Source organism: Cebus imitator, unplaced genomic scaffold, assembly GCF_001604975.1.
Source record: "Cebus imitator isolate Cc_AM_T3 unplaced genomic scaffold, Cebus_imitator-1.0 Scaffold5, whole genome shotgun sequence".
Taxonomy (NCBI): domain Eukaryota; kingdom Metazoa; phylum Chordata; class Mammalia; order Primates; family Cebidae; genus Cebus; species Cebus imitator.
The window spans coordinates 890,513-914,057 of record NW_016107320.1 but is presented as its reverse complement, the minus strand read 5'-3'; the positions used below and the strand labels follow the sequence as shown (position 1 = coordinate 914,057).

General features: G+C 34.7%; 1 protein-coding gene across 1 annotated transcript in view; it reads right to left on the bottom strand.

Annotated features, from left to right (window-relative positions):
• The window catches only part of SGCZ (sarcoglycan zeta), a 1,190,199-nt gene that overhangs the window by 765,418 nt on the left and 401,236 nt on the right, over positions 1–23,545 (bottom strand). The gene's annotated exons all lie outside the window — the stretch shown is intronic.

The following is a 23,545-nucleotide window of genomic DNA, read 5'->3' as shown; positions in this document are numbered from 1 at the left end:
GACATAGGTAAGATATGTAAAATCTTTATTAGCCATGTGTCCCCACCCAAATCTCATCTAGAATTGCACTTCCCATAATGCCCACATGTGGTAGGAGGGACCCTATTGGAGGTAACTGAATTATGGGTTGGTTCCCCCATGCTATTCTCATGAGGGGAGTAAGTATCCACAAGATCTAATGGTTTTATATAGGGCTTCCCCCTTCGCTCAGCTCTCATTCTCTTTCCTGACACCCTATGAAGAAATACCTTCTGCCATGATTGTTAAGTTTCCTGATGCCTCACCAAACATGCTGAACTGTGAGTCAATTAAACCTCTTTTCTTTATAAATTACCCAGTCTCAGGTATTTCTTCATAGCAGAGTGAGAACAGACTAATACAGTAAACTGGTACCAGTAGAGTGGGGTGCAGTTATACGGATACCTGAAAATGTGAACTGACTTTGGAAATGGATAACAGGAAGATATTGGAACAGTTTGTAGGGCTCAGAACACAGGAAAATGTGAGAATATTTGGAACTTACTAGAGACTTGGAGGTCTCAGAGGATGGGATGATGTAGAAAGGTTTGGAACTTTCTAGAGACTTGCTGAATGACTTTGACAAAAATGCTGATAGTGATGTGGATAATGAAATCCAAGGTGAAGTGGTCTCAGTTGGAGATGAGGAACTTGTTGGTAGCTGGAGCAAATATGGCACTTGTCCTCCTTCAGCAAAGAGACTGGTGGCATTTTGGCCCTACCCTAGAGCTCTGTTTAACACCGAACTTGAGAGAGATTATTTAGGGTACCTGGCAGAAGAAATTTCTAAGCGGCAAAGTGTTCAAGAGGAAGCGTAACATACAAGTTTGGAAATTTTACAGCCTGACAATGCATTTTCTGGGAGAGAAATTTAAGCCTACTGCGGAAAGTTGCATATATGAGGAGGAGCAGAATGTTAATCACAAGACCATTGGGAAAATGACTCCAGGGCATATCAGACACCTTTGTGGCAGGCCCTCCCATCACAGGCCTTAAGGCCTAGGAGGAAAAAAATGTTTTCCTGGGGTGAGACCAGGACCCCTAACTGTGCGCAGCCTAGGGACTTGGTGCCCTGCATCCCAGCTGTCCCAGCCATGGCTTAAAGTGGCCAAGCTATAGCTCAGGCCATGTATTCATAGGGTAAAAGCCCCAACCCTTGGAAGCTTACATGTAGTGTTGAGACTGCAGGTACACAGAAGTCAAGAACTGAGATTTGGGAACCTCTGCCTAGATTTCAGGGGATGTAGAGAAATACTAGGATGTCCAAGCAGAAGTTTGCTGCGGGGTGGAGCCCTCATGAAGAACTGCTACTGCGGCAGTACAGAAGGGAAATGTGGGGTCAGGGCTCACACACAGAGTCCCCACCTGGGCACTGCCTAGTGGAACTGTTAGAAGACAGCCACGCTCTTCCAGATCCCAGGATCATAGATGCACCTGCAGCTTGCACTTGTATATCTGGAAAAGCTGCAGGTACTCAACACCAGCCTGTGAAAGCAGCCTGGAGCAATGGAGGAGGAGCTGCCCAAGGCTATGGGAGCCCACCTCTTGCATCAGCATAACCTGGATATGAGACATGAAGTCAAAGAAAATTATTTTGCTACTTTAAGTTTTAATGGCTGCCCTATTGGATTTCAGACTTGCATGGAGCCCATAGCCCCTTTTTGGGCCAGTTTTGCCCATTTAAAATGGGTATATTTACTCAATGTCTGTACCTCCATTATATTTAGGAAGTAACTAACTTGCTTTGATTTTATAGGCTCATAGACTTGGACTTTTGGGTTAATGCTGGAATGAGTTAAGAGTTTGGGGGACTCTTGGAAAGGCATGATTATGTTTTGAAATGTGAAGACATGAGATTTGGGAGGGGCTGGGGTTAAATAATATGGTTTGGCTGTGTGCTTACCCAAATTTCATCTTGAATTGTAGTTCCCATAATCCCCATAATGTGGTGGGAGGGATCTGGTAGGAGGTAATTGAATCATGAGGATGGTTCTCCCATGATATTCTCATGATAGTAAGTTTTCATGAGATCTGTTCATTTCATAAGAGCCTTCCCCCTTTGCTCACCATTCATTCTCTCTCCTGCCACCCTATGAAGAGGTGCCTTCCACCATGACTGTAAGTTTCCTAAGGCCTCCCTAGCCATGCAGAACTGTGAGTCAATTAAATCTCTTTTCTTTATAAATTACCCAGTCTCAGATATTTCTTTATAGCAGCATGAGAAGACACTGATACACGATAAATATTTGTTGTGCCATGGATATATATCAATATGTTTTTTATTAGAAAGGAGGCACCATCCAGGTCATGGGATAATTAAGACTAAGAAATTCATCTGCATCTGTTTAAGAGCATACCTGTACAGAATGAATGAAGTCTATATTTAAATTTTCCAGTACAGTATCCAGCACAATTTAAGCATCAAATAAATACTATCACTGTTTTCAAGATTTCCACGACATTAGTTGGTCATTTTACTTTAGAAAATGATATTATGTACAGAAATTGTTTTAAAAACTCCCACCCAGTAGATATAAAAACTCAGTGACAGAATTAGGAAAGTATACAAATAAATGAAGAAAGTATACAAGTCCTTTTTCTAACAGGAGATTTCCTTTAAGTACTAGAAGACAATAATCCTCTCTCCAAGGTTACTACTTCTGTTATTTTAGAATTCATCTTTTGATTCTAAATCTATTTACCATAAAGTATGTTACTTACATGCTTTAATTTTATAGATGCCCCTCTCTGGAACTACACTCGTTTATCAAATTTATCATTACCTAAATGCAACTCATAGAAGTAAAACAGAAAAACAAACTTAAGTACATGAAAATGGTTATTAATAATGTTGTTTCTGAAAGCAAAAAAGCAAGAGTTTAGAAATATTAGTACAAAACACTTTGCAAATGCTTTAGCACTTCATATTGCATTAACTTAATAAAGTAATCCCACCACTTAAATCATTATGAAGTCTGTTCAACAATAATTTTAAATTGCTTACATGTTTTAAGTGAAAAAGATGTATGAAGTAAAATGTACCCTATAATCATAGTATCCTCATATTTGTTAGATTACGTAATTTTAGACAGGATACGTCTAAATAATCTATCTAAAATGCCCATTCTATTATAAAACTAAAACTATGTTAATTTCAAACAACCACTGTTATTAAACCATCTGAAACGTGTAGTAAAAGTATAGGAATAAAAATGCTTTTACATCTGTTACATAATAAAAGATCTTTTACCAGAAAAAAGTCTCACTTCTGCCTACATATTATACTTATATATTGTAAATAAGAAGATTATCATTATATAGTAGTGGATTCTGAAAAAGCAAAACTATTACTCCATTTACTTGATCTCAAAAATATCATTATACAAATTACAAAGTTATTTTTATGAAAGTATTAATTTTAAATTGTATTTTCAGAAATTAAAAATACATTTAGGAATAAAACTAATAATGGAAAGAAATACAGCAATAAGATACTTATTTTATAAAGGTATTTAGAATCCACTTATTTCTTCATCATAGTAATTTAAAATAATATTGAAGGACTTAATGAGATGACCTTTACTGACACTTCTAAACTTTTGCTTTCTCTATTCTAGTTATGTGCTCTTGAGCAAAAATTTGGCTGTATTTTGCAAAAATCAACCCCTTAAATAAAGATTCACTTTAAGAAAAAGACAAGGCTGAAGTAGATTTTCAGGAGAAATCTTAATTTCTTCAGTGTGTGATAGAGAGTACATTAGCTACTTGTAGCAGAAACCCAGTGACCTCTGGTGAAGAAAGATCCAGTATTAACCAGTGTAACCCTGGCCTCTGCAAAGTCATTAGGGACTCAAGATTCTTCCAACCTTTCATTAAACTATCCTTAGCATTTGACCTCTGTACTCAAGTTCACCTTCTGAACTAAGAAGTGAATTGCAAGTCCACAGGCCTCCATCTATTAGGCAGAGGAAGGAGGGGATGGCAAGAGCAAAATATTAAAAAAATTAAAAAGTCTAGAACCTTCCAGCTGAATTTGCTCCTTTGAAGCAACCTTCTCTAAAATCTCATGCCATTTTGCCTACTTCTCACTAGCCTGCAGTAAATCACATGACCACACCCAAACCTAAGCTAGCAAATGTAGTCTCATAGCTGAGTATAGGCTTGTTTTACTAAAGAAGAAGAAAAGGAGGTTTGGTACACAAAAAGTAGTCTCTACCTTTTGTTGATAAGTTATATAACAGAGGCATTTTTGTAAAAAGTATTTTCTTAATACAATTCATAAATGTTTAAGAAGAAAAAATGTAGATAATTTGTGAACCACTGTTTTGCATAGAGGCTAGCTATTCCAAAACTATTATGTACTCTACCTATAAGAAATATTATTTAGGATTAAATCTCATCAGGAGCCAGCATTTATGCTTTTTCAATATGTAAGTTTTACATTCTCCCTCCTTTTTTCATGGCACATTATAAATGTTAGCTAGTCATTTAGTAATATGTGATCCTAACATATGTGTTTAAGAAAAATCAGGTGCATGAACTTTATACACCAAAAAGTTATAAAAATGTCTATCACTCTAGTGGGTGTGTTTAAATCATTTTTAATACTTAACCTGTTGTACTTGATACTACAGATAGTGGAAAAAGAGAGATAGGGGAGGGATTAATCCTGGCCCATTCATTTATGGATGACACATATGAAAATGGAAAGAAACATTTTCTATTTTGCATCACTATTAATTTCATTAGCTACTTGATGTGGTTTGGCTGTGTGTCCACCCAAATTTCATCATGAACTGTAATCCCCAGGTGTAGGAGTAGGGGATTGCTGGGAGATGATTGACTCATGGGGGTGGATTTCCCCTTGGCTATTTTCCTGACTGAGTTCTCAGGAGTGCTTATTCTTTGATAAGTGTGTGGTGTTTCCACCTTCTCTCTTTCTCTCCTGCTGCCATGTAAAACATGCCTTGCTTTACCTTCCCCTTTCAATCATGGCAGACCATGATTGTAAGTTTCCTGAGGCTTCCCAAGCTATGAGGAACATTGAGTCAAATAAAATTTTTTTCTTCATAAATTACCCAGTCTCTGGTATGTCTTTATAGCAATGTGAGAATGGACTAACACACTACACTACTCAACATTGAAAATTTCAAAGCACAGAGGTGGAATGCTAGTTTCACTCATATACCACATAAGCAAATGAAAAACATTAGAAAAAAATGACGACCAGAATGGCTTTATCTTCTGCTTATGTTAGTATTTTAAACTCCAAAGGATATCAAGAACAAAGGAAACTAGGTTCAAATACCAGGTTAAATTTATAACTATAATTTTAATTATGAATGTTTCTGAATGATATTGAATGAATGATAAGTTAGAAGGTCATTGAAGAAAAGTGACCATTCCCTCCAGTCCATCTACAAAATATGTATGAATACCAAATAACGAAGATCTTATTGGTCATGTATATATGTGTATGTGTGTGTTTGTGTTGTGTATGTGTGTGCATACACAAACTCAGTGTATTAAAACAGAGATGATAAAAAGAAATTATATGGGTTGGTCATTACATCAGTGAACATATGCATATACTACTGGCATTTCATTGATATTTGAATATGTAATCTCATTTGCTTTACTAAGGAAATGAATCATTTTTATGAGAAAAAAATTCTATGAAGTATGGTAAGTGACATACTTATTTTAGAATATTTACAAAGCAAACTATATATTTAGAAGGTGAAGGTTAAGCACTAAATAACGTAACAATAATTTCCATATTAAGACTAAAATGCTTAAACTCCTAAATATAAGAATGTACAGATAGATTATGTTTATTTTCATCTTGTTTGCTTCTAGGGAGAGAAAAGATGATAAAGTAAATGGCCATGGTAATAATGGACAGAGATCAGGGAGACAACATAGAGAATGGCAAAAATAAATGTGAGGAAATATTATAGAGATGTATTTGGTTTTGGGGAAAATCAGGGAGAAACTAAAGGATAGAAAACTATTAATAGAAGGGTCAAGATGATGTGGTCAGCAAATTAAGAATTTACTGAAATGAATCAATGACAAAAATCAAAACGTTCTGAGGTAAGGAAAAAGAGCACTGAATTTTTATGTGATTTAAAAATATACAAGAGAATGATTAGAAAGACAGACTGAAATATGGGGAAACCTGGCAAGTTGCGTATCCTAACAAGAAACTGACAGACTGGAGATCAAATCCCAATCACAGCACATGGAAAGCAGTCTAAATATGAGAGAAGGGATATTTTCTAGCAAAGCTCAGTCGTGGGCAGAAGCACTTTTAAAATATGGAAAAGAAATTAGGAAACAGTGAAGTTGGAAGAGGAACAAATCTTCCCCTGAGAGAAAAAAGCATGTTGGAATTGATGGGCTGGTTAGCAATGATTTAGCCAGAAGGTTGAAGATCTTGAGTTGAATTTGATCAGCACTCTAGAAAGGCAAGGGGGAGACCTTGGAATCAGCTACCGACACCTTCCTCCCACCCTTTGCGTGGGAGTAAGAAAGACAAAATCCTTAAGGTGTATTTAGAAGGTGCTACCCCTTTAGTCACACCTGAGGCACTGCAGCTTAATCTCCAAACTTAGAGATAAATAAAACATAAATAAAAATTTATTCTTGACACAAGAAAAGATGTCAGCTATGTGGATAATTCTAGCATTTTGGTGACATTACACTTTAATTCAACCCGTTAAAAAGTAATTTTAAGCAGGAATACCTCATAAATACCCACATTCAGGAGGTATTCCCATGGAGGAATCATTTTATGAGCCAGTGATTCAAAATCACCATTTAATTAAAATCAGTAATGATCATTTGCTGCTGCATTTTCTATGAATAAGATGGTCAGCATTTTACACATACATACATACACACACACGCAAACACACACACACACACACACACACAGAGAGAGAGAGAGAGAGAGAGAGAGAGAGAGACATAGATATATATTTATTTATTTCCAAAACCAACAATTTTCCTCCCAAAAAATAAATGTACAAAACATTGCTTCTTGAAATTGGTATATCTTATGATGTTTTAGCTTGTGTATTGTGAAGCCCTAAGGAGTTAAAAGACAAATTGAAAAAGGAGATTTGATGGGATAAAGAAGAGCGAATGTTCCGAGATATAGGGTTAACTGGAAATGGCTCATTAGCACCCAAGCATCCTGTGACAGGCACTCAACTCACAGCCCACCTGCACTGAAGCATCTTGTTTGCAAGCATTCAGCTAAAGCAGCAGGACCTTATAAAACTCCTTCTCCAGTTCCACTCTTGTTTGCAGGCAGCAGACAGCCTTCGTTCTGCTGTCTTGCCCATTGCTCCCTTGCAATGTACTTTTTTCTTTAATCAATCTGCCTTTTTAAACTTATTCCTGTCTCGCTAAATTATTTTACCACCCGTGCACTGTCTTCAGGCAGTCATTGATCATGACACATATGTTAGTGGGACTTGTATAACAAATAAAATATTGTATATGGGTCATTTACTTTTTTAAAAATGTGAAATGTTCACCTTTAAAAGAACAAACTATTTTGAAGGAGAAATGTATAAGAAAACTTCATAATGAATATAAGATAGGCCAGGATCAAGATGAAATGAAAAACTTTGTTTTGCTGGCACCAAATGATTCTTTAAACAATGATGAAGACACCGATAGAAGAAGATGAAATGGACTTTTCATTGTGTCAAAAACACAAAATGTCCTGAAGACAAATCCAGTAAGCACTTTTTCTGGCACAGAGACCACTTAGTATGGTGATTAAAAATTACCAATTCTCTGTTTTATTTCTTTAATGAAGTTTTGACAATAGTTCAATGGTTGCTACCAAATTATATCATTTTGAGGTAAAGCACAGCAGAATAAATTCTAGATGCTCAACTGTCTATAGCTTAAAATGAACAGCTTTAATGTTATCAAAATTCATCCAACTATAATTTAAATCAGAAAATGTAAATGTACATCTAAAGAAGTAACTGCAGTTCCCATGAGGGAGGATTCTGCATTATCTGGGAAAAACTTCCTATGCTATTGATAATGTAATAGATATGATAACATTAGCAAGATACTACAAAAATACCATTAATTATGGTGTTTAAGAATGTAAACCAAAAGAAATGTTTTGATTAGTTAAAAGGCTAAAATTTAAAAAAGTATTTACAGCTGATTAGATGAATATTTAGATATTTTGAATCTATTTAACTATATGGTTTTTCTTTGCTTATGTTAAGAAACTCAAGTTGGCATATACATTAAACACTAGATACATAAATCAAGAAAAAGCATATCTTTTAGATCTGTTTTTAACCTATTACAGATTATTTTAGAAAAAGACATTCAGTACTGAAGGTACAAAAGTAATGGCAAGAAAATTTCAGGACTAGTGACTAAAAATTAGTTTATATCATCATGGCATGCTACATAAACACTAGCCTTTAAGAAGATGCTTAATATAATTAGTAAATTGTAAATTTAGTAAAGGAATTTTTTCAGTTATTGAAAATCAAAAGGTTGAGAAATTTTGGAACTTTTGTTTAAATCAAGTTGTGTGTATTAGCCTGAAGTAAAGTATTACTATAAATATTTGAAGTAATGAGAAAGATCATATTCTATTTTCCTAATAGAAAAATTCATATTAACATCTTTTAAACATCAAGGCATGCAGCAGTATGTATGCCTTGCTGAATTTTTTTAACCAAACAAGTATATTCACTAACACATGTGTACTAACACCTAATAGTATTTAAAAATGTAATCATGTATTAGAAATTAGATTGACGCTTCAAGTTTTGATACCACAGACACAAAAAATAAATGTCTCTTTTGAAAATGTTACTTATTATCAAACAAAAATCCAACGTATCTAAGATGTTTTAAATCATAAATTTAAACAATATCAGTTCACTGGATACTGCACTGGAGATAGCTAGAATTAGCAAGAGAGAGCTAATTGAAATTTTTCAACTTCTGGTTCAGTGACTTCCTGGCAGTAGCTTGAAATCAGCTATACTGAGAGTATTTACACCACAAAAATTGGTAAACACTATAAATTCAGGATTGTTTATTTACTTATTTGTTTATTTGAAGAATCTTTTATGAAACATTGACCAACCCACTATTGACTACAATAAAAAATATTTTTAAAGTATTTTCTGCATAGAGAATTAATTCTCCTTTAAAATGTTATCATTAATCCCCTTCACTTGGAAAAAAATTTTAAAGGGATGTTAGTAGTTTATATCACTAGGAATTAAATTTTAATGTACAACTTTTGTAGTACCTTTTTTTCCACCAAAATTTGCAGAATAATTGTAGTGTCCTGAAATGGAAAAAAGCTAAACTTATAAAAACAAAAAAATTTTTAACAAACTGTCAAGATTTTCTGAAATATAGAATATAGAAATAAACTAGAATCTAATCTTAATAGAATAACTTGTCTGTCCACCATAAACTTAGATTTCAAATTTTTTGTGTTCATTAAAATGAATTCTAGAACTTTTTAAAAATCAAATTGTGTGTGTTAGCCTGAAGTAAGGTATTGCTATAAATATTTGAAGTGATAAGAAAGATCATATTCTATTTTCCTAATAGAAAAATTCATATTAACATTTTTAAGCATCAGTGCAGCAGTGTGTATGCCTTGCCGATTTTTTTTAGCCAAACAAGTTTTTTTTACTAACACTACACTAACACCTAATCATACTTAAAAATATTTTTGAAGTGTTTCCTGCATAACATAGAGAATTATTCCTGCTTTAAAATGCTATAATTAATCCCTTTCACTTGGTAAAACTTTTTAAAGGGATTTAGTAGTTTATATCATTAGGAATTAAATTTTGATGTATAACTTTTATAGTACCTTTTTTCCCCCAAAATTTCTAGATGTTTCATTTAGTATCTTTGTAATAAATAAATGTTGTGAGCTGAAACTTATAATAAAAATGTATTCCAATAAAATTTAACTTATATATCTGTTTATATGTATCAAATCCCACCTAAAACTTTATTTGAATGACAGAGCTGTATTGCTTTAATAAAATTAAAAAGCATTGCTCTAACCCAATGGCTTTGTTTATAGATTAAAAATATAGCACGCAAAAGCAAAACAACCTGGAGATCATTAGTGATACTAAGTTACTTGCCTACCATGAAATACTCACTAATAGACAAAGCGTCTTTTTTTTATTTTTTTCTGTACCACACTCCATTATTTATAGTTGGTTTGGGATAGGGCCAGAAAAAGAGAAGCTCTTGTTTGAATAAATCAATTTTTCACATAAATTTCACAGAATTAACAGAACAGCCATTAAAAGAGCACATTGTCTCCTCTCCCCAAAAGCACAGTTTCTGACTATTAGAAGGACTGCAATGATGAAACAGCAGGAAGTCTGGGTAACAGAAATGACACATGAAGATATTCACCCAAGTCATTTTAAAAGCTGCTATTTTAATTCCTTTTCAAATAAAACAGAACCTTGGAATAAGAAAGTTTTTAGTGGGACCACAAAGATATCATTGCTTTTATTTTAATTATATATAAGTGTTTAATTTTTAAGTAATTTTTTTTTCTAGTCCAACTCCTTTATTTAGTAGAAGAAGCACTTAAGGTAAAAAGTGTTTTGTTTTGTTTTAAATGTCACTATGTTAGGTAAGTTAGAGCAGGTTAAAGTTCAGCTTTCCTAGAACTCAGGCCAAAATCCCTTTCCCTACATTTAACTTACTTTAACATGTATTCAGTATTGAATTGAGTCAGTGTCTACCATGTTTTCTGCTAAGTACTTAATAAAATACTAGGTCTTTTCAATAATGTAACTTCTAGTTGAGATATAGTAATAATACTGGATTTTGTACAGTGGCTTTTGCTTTTCAAAGTGCTTCTAACAACTTCAAGGACAGAAAAAGCATCTATGGTGATAGAATAGTGGTTACCTCAGGCTGGGAAGGATTGGTTGAAAAGCGATATGAAAAGGACATGTGGGAAATTTCTGGGATGACAGAAATATACTACAGGGTATATGTTGATTGAAGTATTAGTTACATAGATGTACATGCGTACCAAGGAGATATTGCAAGTTCAGTTCCAGACCAGTGGAATAAAGTGAATGTTGTAGTGAAGTGAGTCAGATAATTTTTTTTGTTTCCTAGTATATATAAAAGTTATGTTTACACTACACTGTAGTCCATTAAGTGTGCAATGGCATTACATCTAAAAACGATGTACATGACTTAATGTTAAAATGCTGTATTGGCTGGGCGTGGTAGCTCACAGCTATAATCTCGGCATTTTGGGAGGCTGAGGTGGGTGGATCACCTGAGGTCAGGAGTTCGAAACCAGCCTGGCCAACATGGTGAAGCCCCCTCTCTACTAAAAATGCAAAAATTAGTCGGGCATGGTGGCACACAGCTGTAATCCCAGCTACTTGAGAGGCTGAGGCAGGAGAATCATTTGAACCCAGGAGACAGAGGTTGCAGTGAGCCATGATCGCACCATTGCACTCCAGCCTGGGAAACAAGAGTGGAGCTCCATTTCAAGAAAAAAAAAAAAAAGAAAAAACAATACTGTATTGTTTTAAAAATGCTAATAATCATCTGAGCCTTCAGTGAATTGTACTCTTTTTGCTGGTAGAAGGTTTGCCTTGATGTTGGTGACTGCTAATTGATCAGGTTGCTAAAGGCCTGGGTGACTTTGTCAATATCTTAAAATAGGATGACAATGAAGTCTGCCCCAACAATTGATTCGTTTGCGAGAATCTCTGTAGCATGTGATGCTGTTTGATAGCATTTTACTCACAGTAGAATTTCTTTCAAAATTGGAGACAGTCCTCTCAAATTCTGCCATTGCTTACAGTTGCAAATTTTTAAATAATGATAACTGTTTCCTGCATTCATCAATTAGTTATTCTAAGCTGGAGTACTCAACTATCCTGAGAATATGCAACTCAGGTATGGGATGAGTTTAGAAAGTGATTACAGGGATAAGATAGGGCCAAACTTATAGTGAAGAATCAGCAAATATTACTTTCTTAAACCCAACTGAAACAAAACAAACTTCAAACCAACTTATACATTTTAAATATACATTATATATCATATACATATGCAAAATGTTACATCATGATATAAAATTTATATAAATATTTTAAAAGCAATTTTTGTGGGAAAAATATTTACTTTTAAATCAATTTTTTGTGCCACATTCATACCCATTTAACTTTAAATTTGCATCTAGAGAATACTGTCTCTGCCCTGCTGAAAGGGACAAAAATATACACAGTTGGTAATAAATTTAATATTCAAATGCTTATGCATTGTTATATAAATCTGTTAGTTACGTCAGACCTTTTGAATATATTTATTACAGTGTATTTGTTTGTCAACAAGGTAAAAAACAAGCCTGGAATATAACCCCAAAGAACAGCTCAAGAAAGTGTCACACTTGAATATTTAAGTCTGCTCAAAGGTTGGCATCATTTGAATTATTTCTATAATTTGAGACCGAGTAGCTTGTTTTGTAATATCACAACATAAATGGCCTCCAAACACCGTAAAATGTATTCAACACAAAACTATGTAAGTGAGCTAAAATATCATATGATTTATGTGCATTATAATTAATACATAATTAAGATGATTCTGGACACAATTAGATGGTTTAAATGACTATTCTGCCTTCCTATCTTCTAGAAGGTTTAACTTAACAGTGCTTTTATAGTTATTGCTGTGAGTATCATTTATTAACACAGGAGCTTCCACAATTATCAAGCATGCTTATTGAACTTTGAAAAAAAGCATTGCATTTTGCAAACCCTCTGACACTAATTCTGAGCAAACTTCCTTTGAGGATATTCCCTAATGTTCTTTAATAATATGCCAGACCTATATAATTATATAACTCAAGAAGTGTGTTCCCAAGGCCCTGGATGCTATATCTCAGTTAATCTGAAGAGAGACTAAAATAAATTAGAATAACTGAAATGGTAAATATTTTTAAATAGCAAAATTTTTAAAGTTTGAAATATTTTGTTGGCTATGAAAAACTTATGCATTGCAGACACTGGGAGAGCCATCACCATCTGACTGCCTCCAAGAGTTTAAATATGATGAAGATTTGTTTTAATGCATAAAATTATCCTAAGATACTAGGGATTTATGTCATCTTTGGAAGACCTTCTCCCTCCATATACATGAATACAGGTACATTGTATTCACTTCCTATGAAATTTTATTTTTGTAATATAATCTCTATTTTAGGAGTTAGAAAAATGAATCTGAATGTTAATTTACCCGCTTACAGATGAAAGAAAACAGACAAAATGGAACGAAAAGCTTATGGCAGAGACAGCGGGCAGGTTAACCCCTAACAGTCAGAAATGCAAATTCGAAAATTTTTAGTTGCACAACTCTGTTTGGAGAAAATGTATTTTTATTTCGTTTAACAAAATGAAGTCAAATAAGACTGACGAATAGAAAAATCATAATAAACAGTTTTGGATTGAGAAAATCTTTCTGCAAAATTCCAGCTCCAGTACACAGAGGTAGCAATTCTTTCCAACTTTGTGGGTCACTATTATCTCATCTGTAAACTTAAAACAATATTAACAAGGCAGCAAGCAGTGGCTCACACCTGTAATCTCAACAATTTTGGAGGGCGAGGTGGGTGGATCGCCTGAGGTTGGGAGTTTTATACTAGCCTGGCCAACATGGTGAAACCTCATCTCTACTAAAAATACAAAAAATTAGCTGGGGACAGTGGCGCATGCCTGTAATTCCAGCTACTCAGGAAACTGAGGCAGAAGAATCACTTGAACCCAGAAGGCAGACGTTGCAGTGAGCCAGGATTGCACCACTGCACTCCAGCCTGGGCAACAGAGTGAGACTGCATCTCAAAAATAAATAAATTAATTAACTAGTTAATCAACTTTAAAAATAATAATGATAACAAATATTCACAAGTGCTTCAAAAGATAACTAAATCATGTCTATGGAGTCCCTTGCACAGGATGCAGTACATACTACATGTGTCTTTTCTGATGTACAAGTTAAATAACTTAAAACAGTTATGTTATATTAAGACAGGATACAGGAAAAAGAATTTTGCTTTTAGATTGAAATAATTAATAACTCACAGAACAGATTTAAATATATATATATATATATATATATATATCCAGATAGATAGATAGATAGAAAGATATCTGTGTTATTATCTCATCTCAGAACAAAGAAGTCATATCTGCTTTATTTTTAAAAGTCTTAGGGGACCTGACTACCTTCTCCCTCCTTAACTGGTGGGCGTAAAAAGTCGGGTATAGAAGGTACTAAAACTCTAAACCTAGAGTCTGGCTTGAGTTTTTCCTAAGCATGGGGAGGAGGTAGAAGGAAGGGCAAAGATTCAAAGAGCTACATCCTCACTTGCACAGAACTAGGAAGGCGGGACTGATATGAGCATCCAACATAAAGTGAGGGAAACAAATGGCACCGGAGGCTCCTATGAGGGCCCCGGAAGCGCCCTAAGAATTGAAGGCAGGAAACAACTATGCAAAGCAGCATCTCATAGCCAAAGAAATAATAGACCTGCTATCTATCCTGTTATTTGACCCTACTTAAGTACAGGATTGTTGTAAAAGTTCAGAGAACAGGGGAGGACACAAGCTGGGAATATATTTCCTGCCAGCTCAGCAGGTAGGAACTTGGAGAATTTTTTGTTTAGCTGAGTTCTCTAATCACCAAATCTCATCATTTCCTTGCAGAAATCAGTTAAGATTTTATTTATTTTTTTCTTGAGCAAGGTTTTATGACCGAAAATAGAACTTTTTCAGCAAACTATGGTAATTTTATAAAGAGAGCAATGTATCTGTATAATACATTACTACATATATAATTTTACTAGATACATATAGTTGCTATTTCATCCTAATCAATGTTTGCTCTTTCTGTAATAGGACAATAAAAAAAAGGAAACGATTGTTCTGAACTTGGTTACTTCCCCTGCCTCTCTTTTTCCTTTTTTCTTGATGCGTCTGATTTGAAAACTCCAATATGTGGTAATTAACTTTATTAATTGAAGCAATTTGTCCCAACATGACATCCTGTCAAAAGGCAGAGTATTTGTTATTATTACTTTATTTATGCCTCAATTAGCCAGTTTATGTTGAGAAAAAAGTGCTCAATGTCTTTGTAGAATGAATTTTTTCTGCAGAATAACTCATTTATTTAAGTAGATTATCTCAATTTTCTTTTTTGAATTTTAGAAGCAAATACAAATAGAAGGCAAAGAAAAATATGTTTTACAACCCTTAACCATAGTGGAAAATGGCAAAAATAAAATTCCTTATTACATTTGCCAATTTTTCAAGCAATGTTTATGATTTTTTTTTGCATGTGGTTCATAACTACTTACATCAAAACAAGAAGATGGGGCTAGATGTGCAGAGCTGGGAGAGTAAGAATAGAAGTAGGGTGTTTGTGATGAAAATATCTCTTCTGGCAGTATATCTGTTAGTCATAAATTATTATGAATTTTTCAGACATTGTTTGCACCTATGCCAGCACATGCTTAAATGTCACAATAATATTGGCCTCCAATAATCCATGCCTTTGTTTCTATAGTTTGGGCAACAATTATCACTAGTACCACACAGAGTATTATAGAAATATGTGGTATCTATTCCTGTTCAAACGATTGTGTCATTATCAAGGTATCAGTGTGAACAACTATTCCATTCTGCCTAAGGAGTACAACCAGACCTAGGAGACAGAGAGGTGAATAAGAGCTCACAACTGAGGGAAATCTATTATATTATTTGATAATATGTGATGTTATGTGTGATATTATTGAAGAAAACTGATGTTATGTGTGACAAACACAGGAGATTCTTAAGACTTCACTTGGAGTAATTGTATGCAAAATATAGTTTATCAAAAGAAAGAACACTATCCACCTAATTTATTTGATGTTGGTCTACCCTCTTCAGAAGCATTATCCAATAAAAATATAATGTGAGCCATTATGTAATTTTAAATTTTCAAATCACATTCTAAAAAATAAAACAAAGTCAGTGGAATTAATTTTAATAATATATTTCATTTAAAGCAATATGTCAAACACTTCAACCATTTCAACATGCAATTGGTATTTTAAAAATTATTAACACTTTTACTTTTTTTATACTAAGTTTTGAAGATGCAGTGTGAATTTAACACTTTCATCATCTCTCAATGCACTCTAGCCATATTTCAAATATTCAGTACACACATGTGAGTCGCTATTGGTTTGAACAGCACAGCTCTACAGCTTTTGTTCAATATATTTCTGCCTGTTCTATGCTCTGATGAGGCCAGAGAAAATATTATCAGCCCACAGTTCATTTAAAACTTTTAAAACACTTTGAAAATTAGTTAAAAGTATGTGTTATAAGTGCCCAATACAGGATACCTCAGACTTCACTGATTAGTCAGAAAGTACAGTGTTATAACCACTGATTTCTGTTCAGTCATTTTCCTTATATGTATAGGTATAATTAACTAAGTAAATAATTACCATAAAAAGCATACAATGAAATGATGTTGGATGGAAACAAATTTTCAAGAGTTATTAATTTCTCAGTTATACTAAATTACTCTAATTCAGTTCATGGGTGTTATACTCTGAGGTGAATATAAGAAATATAAGGAATAAACTGTGTGAAAATCACAGAAACATTTGTTAATACTGAAGTCACCAACAGGGGTCTACTGATAAAAGAATTATAGGCTCCATATATGCTCCTTTATATATTTTTACAGTCTTAAAAATTGAATTAATCTAATTAAGTTGTATTGATTTAATTCAATTAGCAAAATACACTAAACAGCAAATGTATCTGCCAGAAAGACAAACAGAATATATTTTTTCAAGTCAGCACTTATTAATTTTAGTTCTAACACCAAAATACAAATATCACATTTTTTTAAATGACTGTTTCTAAGCTCACAATTGATACCAGAGTTTCATTAAAAAACTGAAGGTCAGGTGGCAACATCATTCCTCAAATCACATTAAAAGTTTTATCTATTTCATGATCTAAAATGATAGCTTCTTCCACACTATTTTGGTTCAACCCCCTTCCCAATAGTTACACCAACACTTCATTGAATTTTGCATGCTCAATAACATCCTTTTCCTTGAGGGAGACTTGCCTCCCTTCTGTGTGTCACAGAAGCCCAGGAAAATGCTACAGAGAGGAAATGGAGGCATCCTGCATCTGCTACATTGTCTCACCTACCAGGATTAGCTCAGAGTCGGGGAGGATTTTGTCTTATAGGGAAAAAGTAAGCAGAGCTCCAGTAGTCATCATTGCTGCCACAAACACCAGCGACCCTTACTATAAGAGAGCTCCCAGTCCTCACAGGCCCTGAATCCAGTTTGAAGAGTAGCAAGGAGTTTGCACAGCTTCATTGCTTCAGAGTCGGAGGCCAACTTAGGAGGCCTTACCCCTGCAAAGTAAGCTGCTAATGCACAGCACCATCTTGAAATCACACCCATTTCTAGATTATATTCTGCCCTAGGGAACAGTTACAACTGACTTCCCATTCCTGAGATACCATTGTCACTACACCACATTCATACATGTGCCTACTGCACTACAACTCTGGATGCCTGGAGCCTAGGCCAGATGGAATTAACAAGATCTCAATGTCTGAACCCACAGGGCACCACCCTTATTCCCACAGGGAACAACTGGATCTGCAATGTGGGGAAGCTGCTAAATAGCCAGCTGACTGACTTGCCCATGTGCACTAATTTTTGTGCACAGCCTATGAACAACCTGGGAAGCCAGCACACCCCAACATCCTGTCCAATAGTCAGCCCTATGGTGCCCCATGTCTTCCACCCAGAGCATTGCAGAGCCACCTGAATCCACTGTGCCTGCAAACATTCATACCTGGCCCAATATCCAGTCCCTTAGTGGACCCATCCACCCTAACAGATTGCTAAAGAGACACTGGGTCCATATATGCCTGCATGTACAATTACCCATCCCAATAGTCAGTCTGGCATCAATTCTGCCTCTATTGACAGAGTGCTATGAAGCCATCTGGCCCTGCTGTATCCAACCTACCCATACTGGGCAGATCTCCAATCTTACAGTGACCCCAACTCCCTGGAGAGACAGCTGCATAATCTCCCAGCTGGCCATACTCACACATTCATGAGCTCAGCTTAACAGCCAGCCTGGCAGCAGCCATTGCCTCCCTAGAGAGATTGCCAGACAGCCTGTTAGGCCTCTGTACCCACACGTCTGGCCTGACAATTAACCTGATACTTTCCCTCAAGCAATACTGTGTCACCACCATCACAAACTTGTATAGCCTAGCCCACTGAGGCAATTGCAGACAATGCCAATGAGAATTATAGCCAAAGAAACTGCACAGAGTTCATAGAGGCTAGCCAGAAACAAAAGCAATACACCACGAACAATTGAAACCTAAGAATGTCAATTTTTCCATAGGAAAAATTCTTCCTCCCCCAAAGCTATGATATCAGTGTAAAGAAACAGGAAACATGAAAAGGCAAGGAAACATCTTCCCTTCAAAGGAGTACAGTAAGTCTCCAGTAACAGAGCCCAAAGCAAAGGACATTTACAGAATGTCTGAAAAGAAATTCAAATGATAATCTTAAGGAAACTCCATGAGATACAAATGAACACAAACAAATAATTTGGTGAAATCAGGAAAACAATTTGTGATCTAAATGAGAAATTCAACAAAGAGAAAGATGTAATAAAAAATATCATAGAGCTGAAGAACTCTATGAAGGAAATGAAAAATACAACTGAGAGCTTCAAGAACAGACTAGATCAAGCAAAAGACAGACTTTCTGATGTTGAAGACAGGTTTTTAACAATAATGTAGTCATGGGGGAAAATGAAGAAAGCCTACGGGGGTTATGGGATACCACTAAGAAAACAAATAATCTCATTATAGGTATTCCAGGTGTAGAAGTGATTGAAAAAGGAAAAGAAAAGTCACCTAATAAAATAATTTCTGAAAACATTCTATGTATTGGGATATGGACATCCAGATTCAAGAAGCTCAAAAATCTCCAGGTAGATTCAAACCAAAAGGCACTTCCAAGGCACATCATAATCAAACTTTTACTCAAAAGTAAAAGACAAAAATAGAATTCTAAAAGCTGCAAGAGAATAGTATCAACTCACATATAAGAGAATTATATAATGGTATAAGGATCAATGCAACAAGAAGAGCTAACAATCCTAAATACATACGCACCCAATACAGGAGCACTCAGATACATATAACAAGTTCTTAATGACTTACAAAGAGACTTAGACTCCCACAAAATAATAATGGGAGACTTTAACACTTCACTGTCAATATTAGACAGATCAACGAGACAGAAAGTTAACAAGGATACCCAGGACTTGAACTCAGACCTGGACCAAGCAAACCTAATAGACATTTACAGAACTCTCCACCCCAAATCCACAGAATTTTCATTCTTCTCAGCACCACATCACACCTACTCTAAAAGTGACCACATAATTGGAAGTAAATCACTCCTCAGCAAACGCAAAAGAATGGAAATCAAAACAGTTTCTCAGACCACAGTGCAATCAAGTTAGAACTCAGAATTCAGAAACTAACTTAGAACTGCACATAAACCAACAGAATATAAACCAACAGAACAAAATAGAGAGCTCAGAAATAAATTTACCCACTTAACAGCCAGTTGATTTTAAACTAAGGTGCCAAGAACATTCGGGAAAATATAGTCTGTTCAATAAATTGTGCTGGGAAAAAATGGATATCCACATTAAGAAGAACAAAAATAGACCACTCCCTTTTACCATATACAAAAGTCAACTCAAAATGAATTCAAAGCTTCAGTACAGCTCGTGACCAGCACGTGCAACATAGTGAAACCTCATCTCTACAAAAACTACAGAAATTAACCAGGTGTAGTGTCATGCACCTGTAACCCCAGCAGCTTGAGAGGCTGAGGCAGGAGAATTGCTTGAGCCTGGGAGGCGGAGACTGTAGTGGGCTAAGATTGTGCCACTGCACTCCAGCCTGGAAAAATAAAAAATAAAAAAAGTGGAAATGCTTCATAACATTGGGCTAGGCAAAAAAAATTTTTAATAAAACTTCAAAAGCACAGGTAACAAAAGCAAAAATATACAGATAGAATTACATTAAACAAAAAAGGTTTTGCATAGCAAAAGAAAGTATTAGCCAAGTGATGAGACAACATACAAAACAGAAGAAAATATTTGCAAACCATATATCTGACAAGAATTAAAATCCAGAATACATAAAGAACTTAAACAACTCAACAACAACACAAAATAAATAATTCAGTTAACAAATGGACAGCAGGCCTCAATACACATTTCTCAAAAGAAAACATGAAAGAAGCCAACAGATATGAAAAAATGCTCAACATTACTAACCGTCAGACAACTACAACTTCAAATTGCAATAAGTATCACCTCTCTCCAAGTAAAATGAACATTATGAAAAAGACAACCGAAACAAATGTTACAGAACTTGCAGAGAAAGGGGAACCTTTACACACTTTTGGTGGAACGGCAAACTAGTACATGTGTTATGCAAGCGAGTATGGAAGTTCCTCCCAAAATTAAAAAATAGAACTACCATATGATCCAGCATTTTCACTCCTGGGTCTATATCCAAAGGACATAAATCACTATATTGAAGAGATATCTGCATTGACATATTTTTTGCAGCACTACTCACCATAGCCAAGATGTATAATCAAACTGAGTATCCAACAACAGGTGAATGAATAAAGACGATGTGGAACATACAAACAATGGAATATGATTCAGCCACAAAAAAGAATTAAATTCTGTCATTTGCAACAACATGGATGAACTTAGAGGACATAAAGTCATGTGAAATAAGGCAGATACAGAAAGACAAATACTGCATGATCTTGTTCATATATGGAATCTAAAGGAAAAAAAAAAGGTAGAGTATATAGAAGCAAAGAATAGAACAGTGGTTACCAGAGACTAGGGAAGCAAAAGAGGAGAGGAGGATGAGAAAAGGTTTATTAAAAGAAACAACTTTACAAAAGGACAGAAGGAATAAATTCTGGCATTCTACTGCACAGTCAGTAGGGTGACTGTATTTAACAGTAAAATATTGTACATTAGAAAATACCAAGAAGGGGGATCCTGAATGTTCTCACCACAAATAAATAATAAATGCATCAGGTAACAGATACACTGATTACCCTTACTGGATCATTATACAACACAGATTCGTATCAAAACATCATATTATACTCCATAAATATGTACAATTATAATGTGTCTCTTAAATAGGTAAACGAATTTAAAAATTTTTTACGTCAGCTTCCCCTAAATTATTCACACTAAAGACAATAAAAGTCCTTGTTGTTACTTGAAATATCTACATATCATAATTTTAAAAATCCAGTGTCTACTCTTTTTATAATATCCTATTTATCTCATGCCCTGGATCCCATAATAAAGACCATTTGGACTTTTAAAACCTTCATTATTTATTCTTATCCTGTGAAGACCAACAGCCTACTTTTACATCCTAATTGCCTATCAAAACCTAAATATGGATTAATCCTAAAATCCTTACTTTTTTCTTTTAAAATATTATATATTTGAATGTTTGTACATTCCTATTGTTTGGAGAATTAGTGGTCATTAAGAAATTTGACTGCCTGTGCTACACTGGGCTTACTTTCCCCTGGATCTCCTTATCCCAAAATATCTTCTACATAAACCCTTAAATTTTCAGTGGTGTATTATAGAAATCCTTCTTCTCCATTGATCTATTCCCTCTAGATTTTCCTTTAACAACCTCTTACTACTGTTTTCAACTAAAATTTATATGCTTATGGATACCAATTTTTGGTCAATATTCTAAATATCTTCTTGTGAGCCTCGGACTCTCTGGTAGACATATTATCTAACAAGACCAACACATTTCTAAATCAGCAGAGTCCCAAACTGAAAATACTATTTCACACACTATACTAAATTGCATTTTCTTCAGTTTTCTTTTCAGTTAATATCTTTTATTTTCATCAACACCCAGTTAGTAACCTAGTGGTAATCTATACTACTTTCTCTCCTTTACCCTGAGCTTGTTCAAATTATCACCTAATATTTCTCCATCCTAACTTCTTTTCTCTTGCTTATGGAATGAACTTAGTAGGGGCCTTGCAACTGTCCTTTTCCTAATCTCTCTCAAATTTGTATTTCATGGAGCACCAGGAATTCTCTGTTAAAAACAAAAATCTTAACATTACACATTCATCCAATGAAGAAAATCCTTTTACGGTTTCCTGTCTGTAAAATCCTTAGCATGATATATGAAATCTCTAATTACCTGTTCCTATTTGTATCACCACTTATCTCTCACTATTCTTGTTTTAACATTTTACATCCTAATAGAATGGTCCCCATTTTAAAAAATATATTTGCTTAGATTTATAGCAACATAAACCTTAAGGAAGCACCCTAAGAATATAAAAATCATTTCCTCATTTTTATATAATAAAAAGTCAAGTAATTTATGCATTAAAAAGTTTATGGCATTATTTAACAATTTTGCCACATAAAAGAATAATCATGACTTTAAATTTTTGGTAAATATATGTATTAAAAACGAACAAATGACGATTTTATACATGTAAAATTGTGTAATGATTACCACAGTCAAATTAATTAACTCATTCATCCTCACTTACACTTTATCTTAGAAACCTAGAAGCTGTTTGTTTTATAACTGATATGATACATTGTTCCCATAAACAGCATCTCCCCCATTCTTTCTACCTTCCAGTCTCTGGTAACCACTGTTCTACCCTCTGCTTCTATGCATTCACCTTTTTAAGATTCTGACCGGGCACCATGGCTCACGCCTGTAATCCCAGCACTTTTGGAGTTCAAGGGAGGCAGACCACGAGGTCAAGAGATCAAGACTATTCTGGCTAATATGGTGAAACCTCGTCTCTACTAAAAATACAAAAATTAGCTGGGCGTGATGGCACGTGCTTATAGTCCCAGCTACTTGGGAAGCTGAGGCAGGAGACACTCTTGAGCCTGGAAGGCGGGGGTTGCAGTGAGCCAAGATTGTGCCACTGTACCCCAGCCTGGGTGACAGAAAGAGACTCCATCTCAGATAATAATAAAAAAACATTCTACATATAAGTGAGACTATGAGGTACTTATTTTTTTGTGTCTGGCTTATTTCACTTAACATGATATTCTTCAGACTCATCTATATTACTGCAAATTGCAGATTTTCTTCCATTTTATGTCTGAATTACATTCCCTGGCAAACACAGAACTTTCTGAATAATAGACTAGACCACTTTTCAGCATGGCAGCTAAGTTCTAAGAATGGAAGTTTCAAAAAAACAGACTCCAATGTACCAAGACTTGTTAAGTCTTCGTTTACATCACATTTTCATTTCATTTTT